This window comes from Pterocles gutturalis, unplaced genomic scaffold (assembly GCF_000699245.1).
Source record: "Pterocles gutturalis isolate BGI_N339 unplaced genomic scaffold, ASM69924v1 scaffold21268, whole genome shotgun sequence".
Taxonomy (NCBI): domain Eukaryota; kingdom Metazoa; phylum Chordata; class Aves; order Pterocliformes; family Pteroclidae; genus Pterocles; species Pterocles gutturalis.
Genome location: NW_010118673.1, coordinates 9,356 through 14,282, shown reverse-complemented (window position 1 = coordinate 14,282; position 4,927 = coordinate 9,356).

The following is a 4,927-nucleotide window of genomic DNA, read 5'->3' as shown; positions in this document are numbered from 1 at the left end:
GGGGGCTTTTCGCCTCGGCCCCTGTTCCCCCTGCATCCTCCCCCCCCCCAGAAAGCATCCTCAAGCATCATACTCAACCAGCTCCAGAGGGATCTGCTGGGGAGAGAAAGCATGCTGGCAGGAAAGGACGGGGATTTTCCAGCTCCTCCAGCCCTTGCAGAGCGGCACGTCCTGCTCTGTGTGCGGAGGGGAGAGTTGGGCTGAGCCCAGGGCAGAGACCGCTCACAGCTGAGCTCAGCGCCCTTTGGGGAACCAGCAGTGAAAGATCAGCGCTGGGGTGAAAGCCTGGTGAAAATAATTCAGCCAAGACACCCCCACGCGCCTCCCTGGCTGGCCGAGGAGCTGCAGTGACCTTGCCCGAGCGCAGTGTCTGGGGTTGAGAGTGCAGCGCGAGAGGATGTGACTCACAGCGGGGACGTGGCCGCAGAGGACAGATGTGTTTCGTTACTGTCCTGGGCCCTATCTGCAGCTCTGTCTGGGCACGCAGTGACTCAGCCTTGCCCTGTAGACCTCCCGAAAGAGGAGCCGCAGAGTGTCTCTTCCCAGCAGCATCCTTGTGCTGCCATAAAACAGAATTGGGAAGTTCAGGCTCCTGCGAGGGGAAAAAAAAAAAATCAAAGTTGTTTCTCCATGGGAATCTTCCAATTTCAATGTAAATCGTCCAGAGAAAGATAAAATCAAATGCTTTAGTAGTGGGATCAATGTCTTTAGGTTTCGAGACTTAAAAACTAAGTATCCCCCCCCCATCCCAATGGAAGGACACCGATGGGTCCCCTGTGTTTTTCTCTGACACTTGCCATAGGGCAAGAGGAGACATCTCCTGGAGATGCTCCATGTCTGGAGGGAGGAATAAGGAGATTTCAACAGGTTACCTTTCTCCAATCCCTAGGAAATCCAGCAGCATTCAGTGGAGGGAGCCCCAAAGTGCTGAGATAAGGCTGAACCACCCTGTATCAGCCATCAGAGAATCCCAAGAGGGACAACGCTGTAGCCTGCTGAGCACAGCACATCACCTCCGTGGGTCTCCTGCACAACCCAGACCCAGACCCCAGCTCCCTCACCCTGGGCGGTGGCTCCCCTCCCGGATCACCCCCTCAAGGAGTCTTTATCCCACCCATCTTCGCTCTTTATCCACCGCTGCAGCACGGCCAGGTACTGGGGGACACTGGGGCGATGGCCGGGCTCCCCAGCAGCAAACCCACTCCCCCTCTGCCCTCCACAGAAACCCCCCCTTCACACCAGTGGTTGTTCCAGTGGGATAGCGGATGGGGCCGCATCTGCCGGGAATTTTTCCCGGGCACATCCTGGCTTTGGAGGCACCAGCATCCGCATCTTTGCGGTGGGGGGGCCAAGCGCTGCCAGCCCCAGGGGCCAGAAGGATGGGAGCCAGCCGTGCAGTTCACTTGGCAGACACTTGATGGGGCTGCGAAACCGATTACCGGCACACCTGGTACAAACGGGGGGGCAAAACAGCCTCTGCCAGATGTTTTGGGGTCCCGTTTTGTGGGTACCAGGCTGATGTGGTGATAGATGCCAGCATCCGCGCAGGATGCACCCGGCGCTCGGCAGCTTCGCTTGGGCTTTCAGTCGCCTCCTGGATGCTCTGCGACCGAGTGAGGATTGCCAGCACCTGGGCAAAGCTGGAGGTTTTTTCCCCAAAAGATTTTTCCATGATCTTTAAGCACTGCAGCGATGGGAAGGGAGAGCAGCAGCTCCGTCAGCCAAGCAGCATCTCCAAAGCACTGATTAATTTTTATGTTGCTGTTGCAAGACAAAGCGACCTTGTCACCTCCCTGCCTGAACCCCAGCTCTCTGCAGGCTGCTGTGGTGGGCATCGGCAGGATTTTCCCATGTTTCACCCCAAAGCGAAGGGAGGATGGGGAGATGGAGCCTGGCGAGAGGCGCAGCCCTGCATTGCAGAGCCCGCTGCGGGCGGGGGCCAGCCCCGAATTCCCCCAACACCGCTGTCAAACCGTCCGGCACAGCTCTAAATCCACCAGCCCTCGCCTGGCTCCAGCTGGCAGCAGCGTGCGGGAGAGAGCGGATGGTGAGAGTCAAAGCCTCTCCTGCTCAAGAAAAAAAAAAAAAAAAAAAAAAAAAAAGAATAAGAGCTGGTGGCCATAAATCATGAGCTGGTTACCGATGGAGGGGACTCCCCTCCTCTTGCTCCACACACTGCGGCACAAATTACGGCCCCGACTTCGCTGTTGTTCGGTGATGAACATCTGAAAAGGCTGTGACAGATGAGAAAAGGGATGATTTAAGAGCCATAAATCCAGGCAGCTTAGAGGTGTTTTTACAACCAAACCCGTCTCGAATCCTCTCTGTTATGAACACTTATCACTCCCAGACGCTACTACAATGGAAAGATTTTTAACAGCTTTAATAGAGACGCCATAAAACCCCCGGAGCCCAGCGAGCAAATGTCCTTTTTATCCCCGGAGGGAGGGAGGCAGAGGGGGCTGTGCCCATGATGTGCAGCACCTTCCTCCTCCTTGTGCCAGCCTCTCCCCCTGCAGTTACCCCCAAAATTAACTCTGTCCCAGCCAAAACCAGCACACCCACCTTTGGGGAGTTAAAATGAGACTTGGTCAGCCAAAGACCCTTCCTGGGGAGGTGCCACCCCTCCCTGCCCCTCGCCTCACCTAGTACACAGCATTTCAGTTAAAGCTCAGCGGCCACCACCCAACGAGTGGGACAGGGACAGGGACACTGCTTCCTGGCACTTTGAGGATGCCAGGAGACCTCCCAGTTTGGGGTTAAGTGGCCAAGCATCTCACTGCCTCTTGCTATAGCTGCTGCCCCTATAGCCCTCTATCCCATTCTGCAAGCCCAGCTAGCAACAGCGGCCAGGGGGTCCTGGGGATGCACCTGCTGCAAACCCGCGATAAGCAATTCATCGGACAGAGGGAACAAAAACCATCCCGGGGCACGTGGCTTCTGGTTTTCCACAGCTGGTCAGCTCGCCCCCCATATGAAACCCCAGGAAAACATCCAAGCGTGGGCTGATGTTTCCCTCCTGCAGTGGTGGAGCTGTGGAGTGCTCTAAGGAAGGTAATTTTTTAAAAAAGGAGCAAGGCAAGCTCCTTCCTAAGAGAAAATGGCCATGAAACCCTGCTCCTGGGCTATCGAGAGAGAAATCAGCGCTGCAGGGCGGGGAACAGGCTCAGCTTGGCTGTACGGAGACCTGAGGGGACGAGGTCTCTGAAGCCTGGGTGGAAAATGATGCTCACAGCCCATTAATCTAAGAGAACATCTTTTTTTTTTTTTTTTTCCTTAATAAGATAATACTGAGTAATTGATTTTTAAATACACTGAAATCAAATGTCCCGAGGCCAGAACAGGATCCCAGCTCTGCCGTCAGATCGGCGGCGACTGGCAGAGATGGAGCGCACAGGGGAAAAGAAAATAAAAATTAAATCTCCTCTGTGTGCTTAGCTGGCTGCGGGGCAAACACTAACGGTTCTTTAAAAGGTGCATCAATTTTTCCCTATTAAAAAAAAATAGGTCATCAAAAGGGAGAAGCTGGGGAAGGCACTGGGGACCATCCAGGTGGAGCAGGCAGAAGGGAGAAGATCCGTCTCATTAAAACACACAACAACAGCCGAGCGAGAAAGTAATTTTTAAGATCATTTATTCCAGTCTCTCTCTCACCCCATCCTTCACGCAGTCCCAGTCGAGAAGGGTTTATAGATTTTTTTAATGGTGTTTTTTTTTTTTTTTAGAAAAATACACATGCAAATAATATATACTTCACTGCTGAGCTTTTTTTCATGGTGGAAAAAAAAAAATAATAATAAAGCAGGATTCGGGAAAGATTTTGTTGGGGCGAGGGGTTGCCAGAGCAACTCGCCCCCCAAAAAAAAACCTCATTCTCCAGGTTTGGGAATAGCCAAGGGAAAGCCAGTGCTGGATCCCATCCTTCCTACAAGACCCAGCAAGGCGCAGAGTCCAGCTTAGGCAAAAACCCATCATTTTGATGCTAGGAAATGACTAGAAACTAAGAGTTACACAGGAAAAAAAAAACCTGTTACGGTATTTATCTCATGGGATACAGCTGGCAGCATTGGGAAAAAAAATGGACTGATGGACCCTTGAAACCTGGACTCAAGGTTTTTGGGGTAAGACCTTGGAGTTGGGGTTCTCTCTTGCTCTAGGAGCCGCTTTTCCCATCAGAGCCTTGCGGAGGGGAGCAGCGCATGTCCCCAGCCTCTTTGCAAATGCCATGCCAAGGTCCATGGGGGAAAAATAAAAAAAAAATAATAAATTGCTGGGTGCTGCCATCACTCTGGCAGAATTGATGTACTTAAGCCAAGGCTATTTCAGGGCTGATCGATGAGGGCCTGGAGCGAAGGCAGCGAGGGAAGGAGAACAATGAATCCAACACCACGGCGGCTGCGGGAAGCCAGGAGGCTTCGGGAAATGCTGCTGAGGATGCTGCAAGGAGCGGGTGCAGGGGGGATCTGCCTCGCTGCTTCTTTGCTGCCTACTCCCAAACTGCTTTCCCGCTCCTCTGCCTCCTCTCCCAGCAATCCCGCCCAGGGCCATGGCTTTTTTCCTCCTGGTTCAGGCTAATGCTATGGAGCAAAGAGTTTTTTCTCTCCGCCCAGAGGTACGAACCCACCCAGGCAGCACAGAGCAGCTTTCCCCAGGGAAGGGTTTCCCTCCAGCTCCCAAGGAAGGCAGCAGCAGCCCCATCCCTGTTCCCAGCAAGCCCCCACAGTGCCCATGTCCCCGGCCGGCGGTGACATCCCTGGATATGTGACACAACCCAGCGTCCTGCCAGGCTGCCCCAGAGTCTCCCCTCAGCTCCCGCATCCCCACCATCGCCGTCCTCAGAACCCACACGCTGTGAACACCCGGTTGCCTCACTACTGGGGGCGATGGGTCCAACTGGGGGCAGAGTCAGCTGCTCTCCCCCCAGCAG